The sequence below is a fragment of the Mytilus californianus genome, unplaced genomic scaffold (genome assembly GCF_021869535.1).
Source record: "Mytilus californianus isolate M0D057914Y unplaced genomic scaffold, xbMytCali1.0.p SCAF_7, whole genome shotgun sequence".
In the NCBI taxonomy this organism is placed as follows: Eukaryota; Metazoa; Mollusca; class Bivalvia; order Mytilida; family Mytilidae; genus Mytilus; species Mytilus californianus.
Genome location: NW_026262723.1, coordinates 98,607,150 through 98,632,581, shown reverse-complemented (window position 1 = coordinate 98,632,581; position 25,432 = coordinate 98,607,150). Strand labels below are relative to the sequence as shown.

Below are 25,432 nucleotides of genomic sequence, written 5' to 3'. Positions count from 1 at the left end.
CAGCTGGTGAATCCCTTCTTAACTTTTACGGACGCGATCACGAGTTGGTGGACCGACATAGAAGATCTGTTTCACAGATGCCCATTGTCGTAACCACAATCCCGTCCCCTTTGCACCGAATGTGACCTACCGAATTAGACTTATCGCCGGGTTTTTACTTACACGAGTAAAACAAAGGGTGCCAAATGTGGAGCAAGATCTGCTTAACCCAAAGTGTAAGTACACAAACGGGTAATCTATTGACGAAAACAAACCCTGAGACAACGAAAACGTACACGGACAAAAACAGATGAAAAACATTGACCCAATAAAAGCCAGGGTGAGTTCTCTTTTCCGTAGATATGAATGAAATTAATAAGGTCGTGAAATTTCTCAAACAAATACAAAATCTGGTGCAAATAAATCCGACACTTACTTACATACACATAATTACAGCACGGCATCTTATAAATAATGCTTAAAATTTTAAATATGACATCAAAGATATCATATTATTAGCCACTGTGGCGCAAATAGGGCGTAATAAATGGTATGACGTAGCACTGGATAGTAAGGTTATACATTATGTATACCGTTACAACGAGTTAGATTATGAATGATTTATACTATTGTCGCTAGCGGTATTACTATTTCAAACAATGTCATTGTAACATTACATAGAATTTCATTATTGATGTTAAATTCTTAAATGATATACTGGTCATATTTGGACTAAAAGGAAGATGAAACGGCATTGATCTTTATCATACTTTAAAAATATCCACCGAATTATTCTAAAAACCTTGAACTAAATAACGGTCTCATATCAACTACCAACCGAATTATAATTGAAAGCTTTAAACTTGAACTTGCTAACAGTTATTTAAGTTCAATAACATTTACAATTTAGCACAAAGAAAGTTAATCTCAATTTTTAGAGATTTTCGCACATTTCGGCTATTTTCTAGAATACTATAGTAGCTAAATGGAAAAAAAATGTGAATTGCATAACAGATTGGCAGAATAATATCATATACAGAAAAATCGTACTCACATTTAAACAGTTGTTGTCGCTCACATGTAAATTTCAAAGGAATTTTGCCGTGTTTGTATAATTTATAAAACTTAAGCAGTAAGATTTAAAAATATCACATGCTACCATGGTAGTTCAGCGATTCTTGCTCTTATGACCCTCTAGGTATGCATTGCATATTGTGATTTGATGCTGTATTCGTACCATTGCTCCAAACCAGTTTTTTTTCATAATATCTAGTACTTTTTTATTCGATTGAAAATGAACGCAGTTGTTTTTCACTTGTTCTATTGATTAAAAACGTTTGATTTTGTCAGTTTTTATGTAATTCCCCCTTTTTAATTTGCCTTGGCACAGGTTCGTGATTTAATAAACGACGGATTGAAAAACATATGCATCGTTTGTATAATATTTGTACCTTTTCCTAATTGATTGACGAGATTTGAACATCGGTAAACTACTGTCACCTTAATTAACACCTCTCAACGATCAATGAATCGAGGCGGTTTTATTTTGCACGTACATCGATTATGCGAACGATGACAACGTTGACACGAAAACGTTAGAAACGACTACGTTCGTAATCAATTACGTCGTTTTGGTTAGAAACACGTGCTCTCTTACATTCTTTTGTTTACCAGGTAGATCTGGATGTTTTTTTAGCTGTATTCGGATATAATTTTAGATTTTTGTGCTTACATTATGATTTTCATATTGTATTATTTTAAATATTTTCATTTACCTTTGAATTATGACATATTACGAATATTATCAAATCATTAATGTCTCGACGGTAGATATAAATAAATAAAATTGATACTCTGTTCCGAATGTTTTTTTTATCACCAAGAACATCGATTTCTGAAATCTTATTTAAACTTGCAAAATTATCTTTGGAAAATTAAAAACAATCCGTAATACAAGATACATCAATTGTCAAAATGCGCATACGATACAATAAAATTGGTATTTTTTATCTGATTATATCGTGAGATGATTTTGAAACCACAAAATTAAAACTAGTTTAATCCCATCTCATTTTATATCCGCCTGTCCTATGTCAGAATTGTTTTGGTTAATAGTATGTCCTTGTCTCGGTATATTTTTAGGTCTCAATTAGATATTTTGACATTGTGATTTGATTGTTCTAATGTGTTTTGGGTAATCCAGGACTAATTGTCCGTCGTGGGATAGTTCCTGCTGCATTGAAGATCATGTGGTGAGCTCTTGATGTGTTTTAAGTTTCAATTACCTAACCATTCATCCATCTAGACAGATACATAACATTTATAGCTATATATCCGTCTTGGTTGTCAAATAGCCACGGCTTAAACTGTATGCGAAATGGGACATATATGTAAATAATGATATCTTATCGATAATGTTAATCAAATGTACGTTAGAGAAGTCAAGGAATACGTCGCTTCGAAGCATAATCAGAAATCGAATTAACAGGGACGACTACAAGGTTGGGAATACCAGCGACAAACATACCAAGAAAACATATATGAGTTAAAATGCTACATGCTAACAAACTAAAACGCCAAATGAGCAACTAGAACTCCACCAAAAACCGGGAGTAGGAATCAAAATTTACCAGGTGCACCGGTAGGGTAAGCAACCTCTGCTATTGTGAGACTCAGAATCAAGAATAACGCTTTATATACAATTAACTTGTTGTTATTTTATATCTACGATAATATTTGATCTTGAGATGGTTTACATATAATGTCCTAAATCCGATCTTTTAAATATAGAATCTATATATTCCTTTTTTCTTTAATTACTTGTGCACTGACATACAAACTATTTGAACTGTACTTAAACCTTTCAATGTAATTGTTCATATTATAGCATATATCAGAACATAGTTTATGTTATTGCTATCTTTATTTAGATCATTCTGTCTTATTATGTATCTGTATATCTCCATAAAAGTGGTTCGAATCGAAATAACATATGTTAAATGTTTATTGTTTAATCAGAAAGACATTTTTGTACTGCAGTCGTGATATGGTCCCAAATCCTTTTTTTTTTAAATATAGAATGAATATCAAGATGACTTTTGAACTGCCGTTGTGACATTGTCCCAAATCCGATATCTTTTTAGATAGTAAATTCGAGTGCCGTCTTGTGGTTGATTTTTTTTTTAGATACTACCATAAAACACGATTGTGGGTGATACGTTACAACAGTTATACGATAACTTAAGTGTACATTTACAATGAATTATTATATTTTATACATTATAAGTGATTACATGGGATCACAAATTATGATCGTGTGTTCAACAGTCTTATAGACAATCTTAAAATAAATGTTAAAATGATACAATGAAGTTAGTTTTACAAAAATAATCTGAGATAATAAAACATACAATCTTTATTCATGGTGTGACACCCCCTTCCCTCCAGCACTTAATAATACAGATACCTTTAATTGGAGTTCTGATAATGTTCAAATAAAATAATGAAATTAGAGCATCAATTTGACCGAGATCCTTCTTGTGTGTGTTTTTTTTTTGTGATGTGATTATCGATTTCTAACGAATTGTTAAATTAATTAATGGTTTATCATTGATTACCAGTGAAACTTTTAAAACAGGCGTATCCGTCGTCGTTGTTTTTAGATAAGCAAATCTTAAACGGAAATTATTGTACCAATTAACAACATATAGTTTTTTAAGAAAAATCTATGGATTAAGAATTGAAATTTGATTATTTTAAAACAAATTTGAGAAGGTTTTTCGCCGAGTTTATGTGCTTTCTACACAAATGTTAACCTATCTTGAAAGAATCAGTAATATTTCAGAAAATGAATGAGATAAAGGCATTATTTTTTTTCGATTTTCAGATATAATTCAACGAGCCAAAGTTATAGGCAAAGTTTTACCAAAATCTGTGACATAGGCCATTTACTGTTCCTTGACCTTAAAAGGTAATACAATAACCAGAATGAGTTATTTAATAAGTGGCACGGCTACAGCATTGTAATTTGACAGAAAATCTTAAAATAAACGCAAACTACTACTATGATGTATCGATGTTAGATTTACATAAAAGGAGACAGATAGAACGATCATTATTGAAGACAAGACTCCCTTTCAATATAATTATACAGAAACATTTAAATTGTTTTCTGTTAACCGATTTTCACCGATAGAGTGACTCGTTCATCTAATATCAACATATTTGTCTTCACTTATAGAATTATCAAACTAATAAGAAAACCAGATCAATTTCTTTATAATGATGCTGCATTTGAAACAGAAGAATTGCGTGTATCTCCTCAACATTTAGTCTATCATAGTCACAAAATTACATAAGAGACCTTACCCTCATGTTGCACCATACATAACTTGATATATTTAACATAATTGAAATATGTCAAGTAAAATTTAATATTTGACTGAGATTTAATTAACTAATATCATTATTTATCTTCACAATTGTAACATTGTCAGTTTAAACGGTTATCCAATAACCAGTGTGAGTTTTATGACTTTATATCTTACATATGTAAGTGGCACTGATTACGGCATTGCAATACTGATAGTCTATCTTAAAATGAATGTAGAATGCTACAATGATGTATTGATGTTAGATTTACACAAAAAGAGAGATATAGAGCGATCATTGTTAAAGACAAGACTCTCTTTTTATATAATTTAACACAAACTTTTAAATTGTTTTCTGATACAGGCCGGAATTTTCGGCTCTTCCCGTCACCGATTCTAACCAATGGTATTCACTCGACAGCATTCGGAAACCGCCGGAACTTAACGACTTATATTATTCGGGTTGAGTGATCAGATGAAAACGGTAAAGATTTGAATATCAATTAATACTAAAGTGTTATAATTCTTCTATCTGGTTAGGTAAGGATGGGCAGGGGCGGATCCAGCCATTTATAAAAGGGGGGTTCAAAATATATGTCCCCATTCAAATGCATTAATCGTCAAAAAAAAGGGGGGGTTCCAACCCCAAAGAACCTCCCCCCCCCTGGATCCGCCACTGATGGGAAACGATAAAATTAACAGATTCTCACCGATGGAGTGACTCATTCATCTTATATCAACATATTTGTCTTCACTGATAGAATTATCAAACTAAAAAGAAAATCAGATTAATTTCTTTTTAATAATGCTACATTTGAAAATGAAGAATTGATTGTATCTCGTAAACATTTATTCTATCATAGTAACAAAATTACATAAGAGACTTTACCCTAATTTTGCACCATACATATCGTGAGATCATAACTTGGTATATTTAAAATAAAGTATCGGGACTGAGATTTAATTCACTGATAGCAGCGATGAGAGAAACATAGTTCAGTTTCCTTATTTTATAAGTACATGTTATGTAACATATATACAAAAAGATGTATTTATGTCAGCACAATCACTTGAATTTCTATCCATAAATGAATAAAAAAAAACACCTTATTCTATACTATACTATATACGATTTTTAACAAAATTTCCTAGTCATTTATGGATAGAAATTCAAGTGACTGTGATGTCAGCGTAGTTATATAACGTAAGTATTGTCAGTCTTGAATCGGACAGGAATGTTGGCGTTGTCTTATTGCTTGTAGTATCTGTACACATTGTCTACTGCAGATAAAACCATTTCATTTTAGTAACAACAAAATTCATCATGTAATCAAAAATCGAGAAAGTTATCTTGAATATTGCAATTGTGTTTCCATTTGTCTTTCCTTTTTCGGATTGATGGTTATTTTCCACAGGTGTTCACCATACTCTTCATATATTAAAAATTTTTGTCTTGGCATTTTATTTGATTTCTAAATGATTTGATAGCTGGTAATGGATTTTTTTGTATTCAAATGCTTCTGATAAATAAAGACCAACAGCGCTTTTACTTATTTTCCGAACCCGCTAATCCATTTCAAGTATTACAAAACGAGCAAAACAAACTCGTCTAAAATCGAAATGTTGACATGGTAGATTTTTACTACTTTACAATTAACACCAGATATGACAATCCAGCATCAATCAAATAAGAAATGGTATGACTGATTTAAGAAGATTATAGGTCCACTCTGGCTGTACAGTTTCTAACCCTTTCGGTTTGACAAATGACTTGATACACAAGCGTTCATGCTGAACGACATTTAAAAAAAGTGAATGTTAAAAACTCAGGGATTACAACTCTATTGCATAAAAGATTAAAGGATTTTAACTTAGCTATGGGAAATAAATTTAAACTTTTTCTATATTTTGGAATTTGGATATTTTTTATAATAATTTCGATTGTTTTAAACGCATTGAACATTGACTGGAAGCGTTCTCATTGGCTCACCGGAGTGATTTTAATTATTTTATTAGCGGTCTTACAGGGAACCGTTTTAGAAATACCCATGCAGACAATGTTCTGTATTGCTCTCGGAGGACATGGACGAGTACCAGTTTCTACTAAGAACCATAGATTAAAATTGATAATAAACTATAATCTTCTCGCCACGTGCGAAAACGAAATTGATGAGTGTATGCAAAATATGTTTGAGGCATACATGGGGAATTTACATGCAAACGTCTCAGCCGTTCTAGTCAGTGCAACGAAGGATGTAAAACTTAGGGATTATGAGCTCTTTGTTCGCGATGACATTCGAAAAATGATATATTCTAAATTGTACCTGGAAGGCATGGCATTTTGCAGCATGCGCTACAATGAAATTGATGGGCCTCGTCTTCAAAATTTTTGGAGTACATATAGAGATTATGTTACAAAAGAGTTAAAATCATTTCATATCCACAGTATTTGTAAAGAGCGCATGGACAATTTTATGGTCATTCACAGACTATCAAAAGTTTTGAGAAAATGTGGACAATACCAAGATCTCATCCTTTTATCAGACGGGGAAATGAAAGCCTACACGTACTGTGATCGCGAATTGTATAATGATTACGCACGCGCGTATGGAGATCCTCTATTTGAAGCCTCCGCCGACACGGGGAGAATTGTGGGAAAGCAGTTTGACTATACATTAGTTTTGGATGGCGACACAACAGTTCCTGAGGGCACTGTTATCAAATTATTGGATGTGGCAGCCGGAAATCCGGATCGTGGAATAATACAACCAGGGATTGAGGTTGATTGTAACAAGGGGGACACTCTTTTTATGCATTTAGACGCAATGCGACAAGTAATCAACTTACCATTGACAAATGCTATAACCGCTCTGTTCGACCATTCGTCGTTTTTCGGGAAAGGGTTAATAAATAACAAATTATACATTAAGAATGTGATCGGATATAAAGCGAAATTGATCGAACGTGTACCAATAGATGTTCTCAGCCATGACTCTTTTGAAGCATCTATTATGAATGTTTTGTATGTTGGTAGTATACCGCTTAAGGAAGCGCCACCCTATAACTATGTCACATGGGGTATAAGGGAAAGAAGATGGAATAAAGGAGAGGTTTTATTAGCGATGTATTACTCGCCAAGGTTTTTCGGAAAACCTCTGAGATATCTGCAAAGAAAATTCCAGGAAAACTTCGTTGAACCTACAGTAAGAACAATTTCAAAACACGATTTTGTATTTTCGTTTATTGCTCATTGCGCGCTGAGACAAATGTTTGTAAAACCACTCCTGCTACTATTTCTAATTGTTCATATGTTTGGAATTTTTAAAAATGATTATGCTTCTATATCGGTGACTATGTTTCTGGTAATCATATTTCCAAAGTTTGCAACTTGCAATAGAAAAACGTATAAAATAGTTATTATAGAAACGATAGCCTCCATTTTGCAATTTACACCGGAAGCAGTAACGGGTACAGTCAGAATCTGCCGTGCGTTTCATGCAATTATAACAAACAACACGCACTGGATACCGCAAAGCGCCGTTGAAGAAGAATTTAAACGTTCAAATCATTTTGTATCAGCGTTTCGCCACTTGTGGGGATATTCTTTATTTTCCGTTATATCAGTCACTGTAGTGTTTGTGTTTATAGGATATAGATTCTTGTTTCTCTTCATGGCAACAACTGTCTTTCTGCTGCCAATATTTACAGCAGTGACGTCACATTCGTTACAATATTCCGTAAATTCTCTACAAAGTAAGTCAACGATAGCGAAAACATCTGCTTCAAAAGGGGCTTATTTTTCTTTACGTGTACCTAACGCAGTAGAACAATTCTCTAAAAATCAAATTATATTGAAGTCCCAAACGAAGCTGAGTCTTCTTTCAGCAAAGAACATAGTTTCCAATTTAGATAAGAATTTTAGAGATTTTAGAGATATACTATAGCTCTGAATAGAACTTTTATTTTCTTTGTAAGTACATTTTGGTGCATGCAGAAATTAATTATATGAATAAGGCCGGGAAAACCCTAATACCCTGAATGACAGAAAAATGTGCAAAGAAATTCTGAAATCTAAATAGAATGGGTATGATTAAATTTGCAATTTAAGATCAACCATCATATAAACTATGATTAACGAGTAGAATGAATGAATTTTTAATTTGTTTTTAACTTTTTTCCATTAGCAGACCAACATTTTTCAGAAATCAGTTTCACAATTGCAATACGCGCTTCCAAAACTGTTTCATCGTTTAATAAACAATTGTTCTAATATTTGTTGTATTCATTATTCAAAATAAAGGAAATGGGATTCGTGTTTGACCAGCTTGTTTGTCCATTCGGTCATATGATATATTTTCGGGGGAAACTAGCTGTCTCTAAGATAAAAGTCAAGTCGTTGGGAAGTTTACATATTTTATTAACAACCGTAGATTTTCATACTCAAAAACATAACTAAATAACAACATAATGTATGGTATCAACAGTCTGATATAAGCATATCATTAGATGTTATAAAAACTATGATAAAAGATCAATAAATTCAAAGCTGGTTTGCAGCTATCCAGAATTGTGAGAAATTATAATGTACAGTAATTAATATAGAATTAGATTTTTGTTTTGAAATTACGTATATATTACAATTATAACTCTCATGATTTTTCAAATTATAAAGGATTTTTGAGTTACTTACCCAATATCAATTAGATTGAAAAATTTCACTCATGTGATAATATGAATGATTTTAGATAATAATTCTTAATAGACATCTTCGCCCTCAACTTCCAAGTAAGGACCGAATCTCATAAACTCGGCAATCAAACGCAGGACTTCGGAAAAGTTCGGAGAGCCGACAACCTTGCTTCGGAAGTTGCTTCGCCATAAGCCAAAATCGAAATCGAAACTGATACCGACACCGAATCAAAAGGATATTTGAGTGGGTTGAAATTCTCCTGTGTAAGTATCACGATTTGAACTCAATAAGTCTATTCCTTTATATTGTTTTAAATCTGAAAGTATTATATTGATGATAACTTGACATAGAAAACAAGGCTTAGTCTTATAGTGGACTTCATTTATTCAGGTTACGATAGATACCTAAACGAAAATAATATATCTGTAATCTGGCTTCCTAGGTCACAACAACGACGCGATGACTTACACGTTTGATGCAGGTCATATCTCCGTAGGAGACATAGCAATTCCCTCGTGTTTGTCACTTGCTTGTTAACACCATATATCTAGCTAAACACCCCATTGGTATAGCCTATACCTCAAGAAGGTTACGATTTCAAAATTCTATTATCATGATCAACGTAAACTTAACAATGATAAGACTTTAAAAAGAATAGTTAATGTAGAAAACTCATTTGACGAATGAAAATTTTGAAAATCAAAAGCGATATTGCACTAATTATATAACTATGTGAACGACTATGTCCGATCGGTGAAACATTCTTCAGAATTAATGTGCATTATAACTAAACTTATACCATGGAAGTTCCATATGGTTATACTGACATATTTAATTGTATATTACTTAATTAGGGTATTCAGTAAAGGTTTAAATAATTATGGTAATAAGCGGTATGATATTGTCAGCTTCAGAAAAATTATAGATGAATATACGGGTTGAGTTAAAACTAACATTTACACAGGTATGAGAATTCCAACTCGCTTAACTAACCTAGGTTTCAGTATCGATATCGGTTTCGGCTTATGTTGAACATGTCTAATAGAATGGCGCTGGTATGTATTTTCGTGTATTTATTGTTAGTTTGAATCTACACTATGTTTTGTATATGTATACACATGTTTTATGTTGTACAAGTGGTGAGACTTTAACTAAATAAACAAAATATATTAATTGTATTCACAATTTTTGAATATTTATCATCAAATGTGAATAAATATATACCAACAAAAGCTGTTACAATACGCCCAGCTAACAAACAATTAATGAATTCCACTATCCGTAGGAAAATGAGACAAAGAAATTGAATTCAGGAAAGTGGTGGAGGATTGTTAAATCTATTTCTAAATTATCCAAGCCTCGAGAACCTACGCTTTATCTAAAATCTGGAGTTCAAATATTTTTACATCAGTAAATAAGCTGAACTTTCAAACACTTATTTTTGGATTTTTGTTTTAAATTGAAATTGAGCTTGAGCTGCCAAATAATGTACCAGACCCTCCATTTAGAATAGAGACATTAATAATAACATTAATCAATTAAATCACCTTAACTGTGATAAACCTCCTGGTACTAATGGTGTTTCCCAAAGAATTTTGAAAGGAAGTAAATTTGTTATTGTAAAACTACTGTAAATTCAGAAATTATTGCGTGCATTTATTATTGCGATTTTGTCATTTTGGACTAAAATGCGATTTTAATTTTTGCGATATTGAGAAAAATCCTGTTTAATTCATATAAAAAATTTCAAAATGCGAGTTTAAATTATTGCGATTATGACCCTGTCGCATTTTTCGCAATAATAAAAACATCGCAATAATTTCTGAATGTACTTGATTTGATATTCGATATTTCACTGCGTCACAGAAAGGTTCCAAAATTTCCCATGTCACTCCAGTTTTTAATGGAAAGGGGAGCTGTCATGATCCTGTTAATTACCGACCGATTTCACTTACTAGTTGTATCAAAACTCTTAGAGAAAATTTTATTCCAACATTTATTTATCACTTGAAAGATCATAAATTATTATCTAAATGTCAATCTTGTTTTCAACCAGGTGATAATATACAGTAATTCAACTAGCAGAAATATATAATACTATTATTGTCCATCTTGATAAAGGAAAAGATATATGCTTTTTTGCGTTTATTCTAAAGCTTTTGACAAAGTTTGGCATGATGGTTTATGATTTGAATTGAAAGTTTTTTGGTGTTCCTATTAATTTAATTGACTGGGTTGGAGATTATCTAGGCGACAGATGCCAGTAAGTTGTTTTGGATGAATTTATTCATCTCAAAAGGGTATCAGTGCAGGGATGCCGCAAGGCATAGTAAATCGGTCCTTCCTTTTTTCAACTTATATAAATGACATTGTTGAAAATTTGATTAATCATATAAGATTATTCGCTGATGTATCTTAGATACCTCTTTATATGCCATTATTGATGATGATTATGATGCTGTTTCTAAATCATTAACTGATGATATTGGGATGATGATACAAATCATAGGTTGAAAATTGAGTTGCTAAATTTAATCCCTCGAAAAATGAAACCCGTTGTTTTTTTGTTTTTTCGAAGAGAACATACATCCACCTTGATTTTAATTTTGGTACTGATGGGGATCAAAAAGAAGTTAAAAGTATCTGCCATCTAGGTCTCAAATTTGAGAGCAATGTTGTTGGAAATTACATGTAAGTGCAACTTATAAAAAAAATTGTTCTAGATTAAATCTATTATGAAAATTTGAATATATAGATATAAGAAGATGTAGTATGAGTGCCAATGAGACAACTCTCCATCCAAGTCAAAATTAATAAAAGTAAACCATTATAGGTCAAAGTACGGTCTTCAACACGGAGACTGGGTTCACACCGAACAGCAAGCTATAAAGGGCCCCAAAAATTACTAGTGTAAAACCATTCAAACGGGAAAACCAACGGTCTAATCTATATAAAAAACGAGAAACGAGAAACACTTATGAACCACATCAAAAAACGACAACTACTGAACATCAGATTCCTGACTTAGGACAGCTGCAAACAATTGCAGGGGGTTTAAACGTTTTAATGGTACTAAACCTTCACCCTTATCTGAAACAATTGGGTAACATCACAACATAGAAAGACACACTATAAAATATAAATTGGAATGGCTTAACTCAATCAAAAGACATATTAACACCAGTGAACATACACTGAACAAATAAATTTGATCTATGATACAATGTAAATACAAAATAAATAAACTAAGGGAAGAATAATTTAAGTAACATGTTATTCCGCTGTGAAATGTTAAACAATTTAAGAAAAACAATATGCTTGAACAAAAATATCAGCCATTTGCAATTACTTTAAACACAGGTAAATGAAAATAATTTTGTTGTTAGGTATACGTGAACAGTTCAAATGGAGAAAGGAAATATTTTTACAAAATGAATAACTTTGATGTTCATAGTACGAAGAAGAGAAAATTTATAGTAATACCAAACACTTATCAAAGCTGGTATATAGACCAGATATAACATTAAATAACAAAAAAGCATTACAATTAGTATCAACAGGTCAAATAAACAAGAAAGTACGATTTGAGAGTACTCGCAGTTACTGACAGCTAGCTAAAAGCCAAAAACAATTAATGATAAAAAATCATGCATCAGAGACTAAAATCAATTAAAACACATCCCAGGAATTTAGTATTTTAACGTCATGGACAGTCAAAGAAGACATGACTTGTGCAATGCCAAAAATAAATGTATCGACAGGCAGTAGGATAGTTAGGAGTTAACCTCTTTATAGATCAAAATGAACATGGGTGTGTCTTTATTCATCCCGTTTGAAAAGAATACAAATTTAGTTATGTTTTAATTTGCTGATGACAAAATCGATATTAGTGCCAATGTAAACTATATTCAAAGATCTAATTACAACGTTGGTAAGATAATCTTTACTAATAAGTTTGTTTAAAGGTTCGATGAGTTTACACGGATCACATAGTGATTTCCGCGCTTTAAGTACAATATTACCGTAAAATTTAGGATGTGAAATACCATTTTTAATCAGCTTTCTACAGGTACAGTCAAATTTACTAATCAAATCTTTGTATCTATGAAAGAATTTAGTGAAAGTTTTACGTAATTTATGGTAACGAAATCCCTGACTTAATAATTTACCAGTGATGGATTGATTAAGTTCGTTAAAATCTATGACATCACTACACACATGGGAGAAGACTTCATAAGTTTGATTAACTTGTGTCTCATCCCTTTTGCATATTTAAGCAAATAAAATATGTTTAAACTAAAACACACACGGGCATAATAGTTTGGATTGAAATGCACTTATTACAATTTATTTGGCACATATCCGCCCTATTCTAGAATATGCTAACATGATATTGGATAATTGTACTTTACAAGAATCTAATTTATTGGAAAGTGTTCAAATTGAAAAAGAAAGGCAAAGGATACCAAAGGGACATTCAAACTCATAAGTCGAAAATAAACTGACAACGCCATGGCTAAAAAAAGAAAATAACCAACAGACTAACAACAGTACACAAAACACAACACAGAAAACTGGGGATGATATCAGGCGCGCCGGAAGGGTAAGCAGATCCTGCTCCACATGTGGCGACGGTCGTGTTCCTTGTGGAAGTACAAACCTGGTGATCAGTCTTATTCGGTAGGTCACATTCGGGGGAAAGGGGACGGGATTGTAGTTACGACAATTGGAAAATACCCGTCGTCATCTGTGAAACAGATATTCCATAACGGTCAACCAACTCGTGATGGCGTTCGTAAAAATTTACGAAGGGATGATTTCAACTTCACCACTTGGAACTCTTGGTTTAATAGCTTCCTTGTGAGCAGCAATCCTCTTCCAAGAAAATCATGATAGGAAAAACAAGCCCTAGAATATCGTATCAACTGGGAGATATATACTCCGTATGCAGGCGCTGCTGGAATGTTGCTACATAGAAAGGGAATGTTCACAATTGAGAAGTTGAAATCATCTCTTTTGTCGTAAAGTTTTGTTTTCAACCTACCCTCATTACTAATTTCTAGATGTTAGTCAATATACGAGGCAGAATTAACTTAACTTGAAGCTGCCCGAATAATTTCTGGTCTCCGACTTAAAAGGGATTATTAGAATTATACCATTCATAGGCGCAAAACAGTTTCATATTATAAAAGTTTCATATCATCTGTTGTTAAACTCGTGAACGAACTGGATCCTTGATAAAAAAAAATGCGGTATCGATTAAACAGAAAATACATGAACCCCCCCCCCCCCCCTTTTCCCCTGAATTTTGTTCTGGTTATAAAGAAATTTGATATGATGCATGATGCATTATCAATTGCGAAATGAAGCAAGTAACATAAATTTTCACTTGTTTCGTGATATTTTTATTGAAGAACCTGCTGTGTTTATATAACTCCTTGTTTTATAAACTGTCTGCTTGTAAAGTTGATATTGATTTAAATTTATTACTATTTGGTGATAAATCTATGAACATTGAAGGCACTTTTCAGATACATTAAAAATTCGGAAAGATTTGTATAATGAACTATATTTTCATAGTCCAATAAGTGTGGACACAGATCAGTGTGGAAAGTAATAGTTTGGTTTGATTCATGGCACTTTATGACTTTCATATTGACGTTTGCACGATATGTATGATACATATAGTATTATGGAGGAACTACTATATTTGTTCCCTTTTTTAGCCGAGCTTACAGGTATTTCTAATTGAATATGTGAGCTTAACTTAATGTATGTTAAGTATAGTGTTCACTACTCTAGAAGCATTTGTGCATGCTTTGGGATCTATGTTATCTGTTTTAATTGGTGAAAGCTATTTTGGATTTCGGATTGACACCAAACACTCAAAATTAGTATATGATCAACGTGTATCATGTATTCCAGATATTGTTAACTGTTTGAAACAGTATCAAAGAACTAGCCATTTGAATCCATTAACATAATATTATTATGGTTATTCCTTAAATAATGTTCCCCAGTGGTATACATCTTTGATTTTATTAGATAAGCACGAAAAGCTTAAAATTAGAAGAGGAGCGCCTTCCTGCCTTTGTGCATCATCTGGTTTTATTTTTTTGGTTGATTTATTTTAAGCTGTTCGTATGTTTTTCCCACATGTTTCTATCAAGTTGGAACATGGTGGTCATTTATATTTATTTTGTTTGGCAATAAAGAAACTTACAATAATATAATATGTATAGGATCCTCCTAATATCTTAAGTGCAAGATTTTGTTTACACGACTCGGAAGGATAATAAAAGGCATGAACTTCATGTATAAAATATACAAAATCAACAATAATGAACTTTGGACAAACAATTTTCGGGTCATACTTGCCAAAGATTCTTTCAAGAAGCAGGACCTGCTTTCCCATCCGGAGCACCAGAGGTCGCCCCAGTTTTTATGGGGGTCAGTGTTTCTCATATGTCTTTGGATTTTTGTGTTGTGTGTCTATTGTTAGTCGTTTTTGTGTCTTTCTTGTCCCCGGGTTTGTCTGTGTCATTTCCTTTCTTCTGGACTATCGCTTCGGTTGAGTACTCTTTACTGAGTCCATCGCCTAGTTGTTTTTTAAATGTTTTTCATAGATATGTCTTAAAACATTAGTTTTCAATGCTGTCGCTTGTTTGTCATTGTGTGCTTTTGACCACGGGGTTGTCTTTGTGCTTGAGTCCCTTCCGTACTGATTTGTGTTCACGGTTTCCTTATTAACATTAATATAAAGCACACAACAAAATGAGTGAATATATTCCCAACGAAAAATAAGCCAAATCGTAGAACAATAATGCTCGCGACGATTTAAATGCTCTATAGGGTGTACACCTCTAAAGTACTCCAAAATACGGAAACTCCGTTTGAACTCTCAGAAATTGGACAAATGTATGCCCTACCTCTGTGCAGGTTTACCATGATCAACAAAGCTTGATGTTTAGGTCAGAGTGATCAAACTATTATAGAAGTGTGTTGTTTTCTAACATACCCCAAGCTCGTACGTAAAGATGAAGAACTTAAATGACTTGCTTCATGAAAGATTTTTCTGAAAAAAGGACCTAAGATTGAAGTGAGTGGAAGCATCGAACTTAATCGAAACTTCATCGTATCTTGTGGAAAAAAAAGCATACAACGACAAGCAATTGACAAATTAACATTGAATCCCAAAGACAACTAAGAATCAAAGACCCAGCAAAGCTGATGCGAACTCATGTGCTCATGAATAGTGAGAAGTTCCTGCTTTTAGCTAGACACAACGAGTTTTATCTGAAGGTTGTGTTCTGGAACGAAGGAAAGGAACTTCGACAAAGTCAGCGGGTCTGTTGTCATTTGGGAAACAGTTATCTTAAAGTGGTCAATTAATTCGTGATGACGGCCATAGAAGTCATGAAGAGATATGACCTCAATCTTGGTGCAACATACCGCTGTTTTAGTAGTTTTTGCGTCAGTAGTTTAGCCCTGTCCAAAAGTCCCTGTAATGGAGTCAAGCTCTCGAGTGACATATGAGCTGAGAGATGTAATTACTACAAGCAGGAGCTGCTGGAATGTTGCTACATAAGGACGGGACGTTGACTATTGAAAAATTGACGCCATCGTGTTTGTCTTTTATTTGAACTCTTTCGGAAAGATGAGATGAAGGTAATCCATATAACGGGAATATATTAATAACATAACATCATCTATATAGCGGAAGCTGTAGTGGAAGGTCCGGGCTAATCTTTTTTTATTTTTCTTTAGAATTAGTCTGCCCATATGAGTGAAGAATAAGATCAGCAATGAGAGGGGAATTATTCGCTGCGTGTATGGACACTAGTGTAGTTTAGGTGTCCAGCTCAAAGAATGTAGATCACAATCGACATCTTTGTTTGATAAACAAAAGGAAGACAACACTGACTTGTAATTGTCAATAATCTCCTCAAATGAAAGCCTACTTGCTGTATAAGTTGGAATGTCTTGTGAACTTGTTCTGTTATTAAGCAATTGATATAGCATTTTTGCGGATAAAACCGATGTTATTCGGTGCCTTTTCCGCAGGGACGACAGCATAGTTATATTTCTCGTGTATTTTAGACAGGAGTGATGTAGTTTATGTTTTAAGTATCACAAAGGGTTAATATTTTATTCATTTATTTTTAAACACCATCTTGTATGGAGGATAGTTATTTATTCATTTATTTTCAATTTAATATATCTTAGAAATTACTGTATAATTAATACTATATATGCTCGGAAACGGGCCTTTTAATTGGATTTAATACAGGTTTCGTTTTCGTATTCGTATTCATCAACTCCTGGATGGTTGAAACTGAATTATGCTTTGGTACTCATACATCTTTTCCAACAGCTGATTAGTTTCCCAAATCAGATCTTCCAACTTTTGTCCACTCAGAAAGTGTACCAATAAATGGAAAACATGCGCAAATACTGATGATCATACAATTTCTCTTCATATCAACCCTTATTTATCAGGTTTTATCCACCATCATCTGCATAAGAAAATGCCTGTACCAAGTCAGAAATATGACAGTTGTTTTCCATTCGTTTGATATGTTTGAGCTTTTGATTTTGCCATTTGTTGAGGAACTTTCCGTTTTGAATTTTCCTTGGAGTTCGGTATTTTTGTTATTTTACTTTTTATCAGATTTCAAACTAACAACAGCAAACAACAGTTACGTGTTTTTATTAGTTAATAAATCGAGTAGATATGAAGCGAAAATAAATTTTCAATTTTCACTACATATTTAACATACATATTTACACTCTGATTGACTCCTTGCATATGGATTAAAATTGATGTTCGACTTTGCATTGCATAACACCATGTATTGTATACTTAGTTAATGATGTTGCAAATTTAAACCAAGAAAGATGGAAGTGTAGCAACGGATACACATTTATAACGGACCAGCTTGATGATTTGTCATTCAACCTTGAAATTGTTGAATCTGTAATTACGAGAATTGTCTAAGAATTCCACTTTTTTTTCCTTTATTTTTTTAATAGCTGTGTTGAGGTTTTTCCTTTGTGGGTTGGATAGTGTTTGCATCTATATTCCTGTCACGTCTGACCAAAACTCGTGCAACCCACCGCATTTATTATGCGCCTGTCGTAAGTAAGGAGTGTTTTGTCATTGGTGTGTCCTTGTCGCGGTATATTTTTTAGTTCACTATTACATAGGTTTTCATTATTGCATACCTCTGGATTTGATTGCACTTGTTGTGTTGATATCATCCAAAGCTGACTGCTTGTGTGTGTGTCTTAGACGAGGGGTCCTTGCAGCAGCATTGGAGCATGTGATGACCTTTGGATGGTTTTGTGTGTGTGTGTGTTGTATGAGGTGATTTTGGACTTTTCATACAATTTTCTGATGATCAGGTTGGTTTGCTTCTCGTACGGTTGTCGAATTGTCGAATTGTCTTATAACACAAACATATAACTTTTTTGATGTGGTAGAACGGCTCTTTTATTGATTGGTCATTCCAGGATGTAAAATTTTACGTATTTGTGATTTGTCACTAGTCTTCCAGAGCGAAGTCGTCATCTGTGAATAGTGGATTGGAAATAATAGGGAATAATTTTTACTGTTTGTATTTGTATGTTCTATTTTCATTTCTGTCGTATTGCAGTAAGCTCCGAATGTCTTTTTGTTAATTACATCGGGCGATTTAGTGATTTCGTTTTTTTCTCGCATTCTTTCTTGCTTAGTAATTGTTGACTTCAATGAAAAGTAAGCATAAGCAATTGTTCGGCACAGATGCAGCACAGGAGACAAACAAATATGCATATGGATAAATAAATAAATCTTTGGAACATGGAAACGCTTCATATCATGTATCTTCCTTTAATTTCAAAATATTGACAAACTCGCCTTTCCGGTCTTTATGAAACCTATAGAGAGTTGTTGATTTAAAAGAAGTGGCAGGATCTGAACATACTTTGCTGTCACAACCTTAAGTTGTTCGGTTTGCCGTCGAAAACGGAAGATTAGGGTTATTTAGTTATTTTGAGCCCGGGACATCTCAGATCATATCAATCTCTAACCATTGCAATCTAGGAAAAACTTGATTTTTGTTTGAATTTGATTCTCTGTTATCAAAGTTTATACCTTTCTTATATTAATTTACAGGACAGGTGATGCATACTTGATAATAAACATCACAGCAGGATTTTTTGTCAGTTTAAATAAACATGACATGCGGTATTCTACTTTGTCTAAAAGATCTAGTCTATATGTTGTCTTTAATTATTAACAACAGCTGCAAGCCCGTGTAAAAGATTGTCTTTCTATGTTATTGTATTCTTAAATGTCCAAAATGTGTTAATTGCTTAGCTATGTTCATCTCACATATCTAGTTTCTAATCATAAACAAGAATGTATTCCTTAATTTTCAATTTGTAAAATATCTGGTCTTTGAAGGGAAGTACAGTCAATTTGTAAAATATCTGGTCTTTGAAGGGAAGTACAGTCAATTTGGAAAATAACCTTAAATTGTTGAACAAAGCATATGTTGATAAGGGAAAGCAGTCGAAAGTACCTTAAGATAGCCATGAGGAACTTGACAGATGACGTTTCCAGAGAAATGCGAATTGGAGGAAAGATACATGGATTTACGATTTCCGCCATTATTGTTTTAATGAATCTTCCGCCAGCTGCAATAAGTCTAGTACCAAAATTTAGAAGAAAAATTCGGAAGTCGTTATACATTATTAGTCTTGGGATAACGGATATACTGGTTGGGGTTTCGTCGTTTGTGATGGCAGATTTGTACGAAAGTGTCCGAGTAGAAAGTTACGTGACCTGCAGACTAAAGTTTGTTCTGTTTAATACTGTTTTCATTGCATCCATGGTCCACATTCTAGCCATATCATTGCAAAGATTATACATCATGAATAAAATGTCTATATCTGTTGACATTGGTTCAAAACAATGGCATATCACCACTGCTTCGTGGGTTTTTTCCTTGGTGAGCAATGGAATGGTGTTGATTTGGAGTAAACACGAAAATGAGGACACTGTATGCAGATATTATACAGGAAATGAAGAACAAATAGACTCACTATATTCCGGTATTGTACTGACTTTTATTATCGTTGCAAATTTAGCAACTATTGTTGCGATATTGGTAAAAATAGGCATTTATGCGAGAAATTATCCAAATTCTGAAATTTCAAAAAGAAGCATTCGTATGACAGTTACTCTATTGATAATAACTTTGATGTACATAATATGTGTAGTACCTTTAGCATGTGTTCAACTGTACTGTTATAGCAATCCTAGCTTTAGGTCATATCGACCATACGCTTTTCTCTTTGCAATGTTTAATTCTATTTGTAATCCAATAGTATATATCTTCAGACTAAATGAGTACCGAAGATTACTGGTAGAATGTCTCAAATTCGTTGGAAGTAAAATGTGCGCTGGATGTGCGACTATGATTCATGTTGATAACCCCCCGACGAGCATTCAGAACAGCGTAGAAAATCAGGACAATCCATCCGAAAATCGGAATTCTGAAGGAAATATAAATCCTAGTGTAATTGAAGAAGCGTTCACATCTCACTATAACGGAGAAGACTGTACAGAACAAAGCGATAATAAACAATCAGAAGTCAAAACAGAACACGATCAGAATGTTTGTAATACAAGATTTATATACGTTGTAGAAGTGGAACCTCGGAACTCGGGTATGTGATGTAAACACATATCGAAGTTTTGTTATATGCTAAAGAATGACTCAATTGATGCTCCTTTGTTTCCGTCTAGAACTATATTTTATGTTCGCCTGGAATTTACAATGCTCTAAATACTACCGCCTGGCTATGGTATTCGGTGATTAATATATTAAATTCACTGACTGTTGTTTTTCGTTATTTCTTAATATTATAAGAACGCAAAAGCTTTTAAATCAAATACCAAGGCATATTCTTTTTTTGTTTGAACAATTGGCAGATAAATGACCAAATAAAGCTGTCTTTATCACCACTGAAAAAAATGAGATAAAAGAGCCCATTCTTCAAATTTCAAAACCGTCTAGAACTTGCAATAGTGTATTGTATCAATTTTACATGATTTTGAAGTTCCTGATTTCGGTTAAAAAATGTTTTTGTCCTATATTTTCCTACTGTAAATGGTTTATTTATGTATGCAACTAAATGTACTTACGTTACGAACGGGCAGTTTCTTAAAGTCTAAGAAAGCAAATGCAGAGAAGACAACTCGTGCTATGTAGTATGACATACTACAAAAGGAAAGGGTGCATATTTTATCTTTTAAAAGCCATTTTGTAATTATTTGATAAAGTGTTCAGTGGGGTATGGGCAATACCTCTATCATAGAATGAGTTCATTTTAACTTTTACAAAATTCTAATGCACTCAGAGAACTGAGCCTTGCAGAAACATGAACAAAATTGTTTGTGGCATACATTTATTAAATCAATCTATATAATGAATGTGGTTTATCATTTGTATGGAATACCCAACATTTTGTGAGCACTTCATGGATTTATGCAACTATAAAACAGAGACTCACGAACTTATTTCACCAATTCGGCTCTCCGAATTACAAAGTTAACGAAAATCACTCAATGAGCTTACATTATAACATTATTTCAATATTTCTGCTGATAAAAACACCGTGTCATGTTGATCTCTAACATTTAATTATAAAATGCTAAATATACCACGAGAAGATTTGTAATACTGATGGTATTGGTGACGAATTCAATTATCTTTTCACTTGTTCCTTTTTCCAAAAATGAAATTTTGAAATAGACCCAATGCTATCAAATTTTAAGAACATATGAACAGTAGAAACATTTCGTAATTCACCAATTTTCGTAAATGTATTTGTATCATCAACAAAAAATTAGGATCTTCCAGGTAATGTACAATTAAATTCCTCAACCACTATTTATCAGTACCTCCATGCGTTACATTTGTATGTTGTAATGATTAATTTTATATTTTATTCTTCACCATTGTTGTTAGGTTTTGGAAAAATGAAGACATATATATGTTTAATTATTGAATGTCACACCTTGATTACTTAGTAGAATAAATAGCTTAAAAAGTCGTAAAATTTTCTGAATTTAAGGAAATTTCTTTGGCTTGTGCTGAAAAGTATTATCGTATTGTCAATGTGTAGTTTCAGAGTTTGAAAAGACATTATTTCTGAAAACGATAAAAGTATGGTATCTAATAACTATTTAGTTTCGAGTTCGTTATATCGTTTAGATTATTTCATTGTTGTTTGCATAACATGCAGTTATTTTTTATACAACACAAACGGATTTCCTTAATACTAGGAAGATATTCGTATTAAAGGGTTAACGGTAGATGTATCTGGATGCTATACTTTTATAGGAGTCAAAAATATCAATTTACCTACCGAACACACTCACAATGAATTTCCTTAAAAAAACAATAGTTGATTACAAAAATTAACGAGGTTGTAGCATATGGAAATGAACATATTGAGATCAAATGCCTCTTTCGGAATCAATTTAAATTGACAAGGTACTATACGTGTCAGAGTGTTTTATTACAATTTCATGTTTTCTCCATGCAGAAATCGTACAAATAAACAATGGTTTAGAAACTATATTTTGTCTGTTTCTGCTATTTAAGGACTAAATCTAGTTTGTAGAAAAAATGCTGCATAGAATAATAAAAAAAAAAAACTGTGAGTTTTCGTTAGAGTTATCATAAACATTCTAAAATAGTTTAATTTGCAGATTCCAAGGCAATCAGAAAATAGGGGGAAACCCTGACACTGTACACACGTAAATTACTCAAAAATTGGACTTGAATATATTTTAATCTTATCAAAATATATCTAAAAAGTATAGATGTATAGACACATATTCTACAAAATTTCATATCAACACTTACACAACGGCTTTCAGGGGCGGATTTAGGATTGTAGGTTAAGGGGGCGCAAACTTAAATGTTTTTGAGGGAAAATTATCGAAAAATTCATTATTAAGCTGAGGACAACCCATTCTTTGCAAATTTTAGGTGGCATACGCCGGCCACGCCCCCGCCTGAATCCGCCCCTGTCATTTTCTATCAAAAATAAAATAATGTACCATATAAGTGTACTGAAAAATCGACATTTTTTAAAAAATGACCCATTTACGTTTGTCTGATTACTCTTTCTTACGTCGTTGAATTTCTTAAAATCTTAAATCAATTCTTATATTTTCTTTGTACGGATATTTGAGTTTTTTCTTGGAGTGGAGGGGTATGCAGGGGTGTATGAACTGGGGAAATGGAGTAATTGCCTCTCACTTTTTGCCATTAAAAAAAAGCTTTTATCAGAGTTTATTCAAAGAATTTCTGACTTCCGTAGCTTAATATGAAAAAAAAACCAACCTAGATTTAGATTTACATGAAAACCCACCTTTTTAGGTATCAATTGGACACACAGTAAGCAGACAAACAAAAGCCATGTTCAGTCAGCTATGACGAAATGCGGACCTTTATTTCAGTAAAAATTTAGAATCAACAATTGTGGTTCGATAATAAGATTTTATAATACTGCTCGTGGTTTGAAATATTTACGCCAGATATTGACAGATTTAAACCGAAAACAATTACAAGGGGTTTTCGGGGGTAAACACAACCAGACTCAAAAAACACGTAGCCAACACAAATAGTAACAACACCATCATGATAAAGTGCGTGTACCATGACATAAGTTCTCAGTAGGTACAAGATTATTTTTCAGGTATGAAGGCATATATTGATGTGGAATATAAAATGGCACAACGGATTAAAAGAAACTCATCAAAAATACATGGCTAATTATTTAGTCTGCAAGACGCGCATTTCGTGTATATAAGACACAAAATTGGCTCCTCTCGAATTAAAACAGGTAGACGGTCAAATCAAGTACTAAGTTGAAGAGCACTAAAACAAATAATTCCGAAAGGTTAGTTTTGCCAAATCTTGCTAAGGTCATCTAAGCTTGGGGAAAGAACACCTTAGTGTTTCGAACAATTTTACATTTTAAACAGTGAATTTACAGCAATTACAATATCAATGATATTTTATTTCAGCATAAGATGGTGACTATTAGGCAAGTGATAACCTTGGGGACAAAAAGGCAAGTGATAACCTTGGGGACAAAAAGGCAAGTGATAACCTTGGGGACAAAAAGGCAAGTGATAACCTTGGGGACAAAATGTGTACGAGACGTAGCATCCACTTAGTGGTTATAAACTCATCAAAGATACAGCAGGCACAAACATATCCATAACAAGTAAAATAACAAAAATACCGAACTCCAAGGAAAATTCAAAACAGAAAGTCCCTAATCACTTGGCTAACTCAAAAGCTCAAACACATCAAACGAATGGATAACAACTGTCATATTCCTAAATTGGTACAGGCATTTTCTGATGTAGAAAATGGTGGATTAAGCCTGGTTTTATAGCTAGCTAAACCCCTCACTTGTGTGTGAATGAAACAAACAGACATAAAAGGTAACAATTGCGATTTGAATATGTAAACAACTTCTTCTATTGTTGCGCGTGCATGTATATGATGTTACAATAACTTTCAATTCTCAATTTTACTTTAATATTCTTGGCTTTTGGTAGTTTTCTTAGACGTTTTTGTAAATATGAATACCACAAAATTGGTTACGACTGCCTGCTGATATCTAATATTGATTAATTGTTGGTTGCTTAACGTCCAGTAGCAATCAAGTCGTGAGTATCAAAGGTTTATATATAGTCGTACGATGTGTTGAAGTACCAATTCCCATTTTGGTTTAACAACCATTTGATTAAGTCAATATTAAAAGATATATTGGTTATGTAAACAACGCTATTTTGCATGTTTTGAGACACGCCACAAATGAGCGTAATCCGAGATTTCTCTGGCGTCTGGTGGCCTTTTATTGACTTGCTGGGGCCGTTGGGTCAGATAAAGAAGGCCATAGAAATAGGATTGAAAATAGTCGATGGAAACTTTGTGATTATAACAACTTTTTCTATTGCGTATTTTTTTCATTCTGAGCTAATAGTTTCCATTTATAGAACTTGCATTTAATTTCCTTATTTCCACATTAATTCCATCTATGTTTAACTAATAAGTAACCTTTCTTATCTGCAAAAAGTGGATCTAGTTCATTCCAGGAAAATACCTGCAGGTAAATTCTCTCGGGCCAACCAATGCAGTTTATAAATTCAGGTTGCATACACATCAAGGGAATTTCAATCTCATTCCATTTCACATACGTCGTAATATGCGGAGGGTATTCAACGTTTACTCAAGTTTTAGAATAAATTTAGTCGTCTAAAATAATTTTAATGTACAATTCATAGACGTTTTTGGAAATATGAATACCACAAAAT

At 33.1% G+C, this 25,432-nt stretch overlaps 1 protein-coding gene across 1 annotated transcript in view; it reads left to right on the top strand.

Moving 5' to 3' along the window:
* LOC127709190 (transmembrane channel-like protein 5) overlaps positions 1–19,957 on the top strand; it is a 293,058-nt gene extending 273,101 nt beyond the window's left edge. Inside the window, exon 20 of the transcript XR_007985539.1 lies at positions 19,946–19,957. The gene's annotated coding sequence lies outside the window, so the exon portion shown is untranslated. The remainder of the gene's footprint in view (positions 1–19,945) is intronic.
* The last annotated feature ends 5,475 nt before the right edge of the window (positions 19,958–25,432 follow it).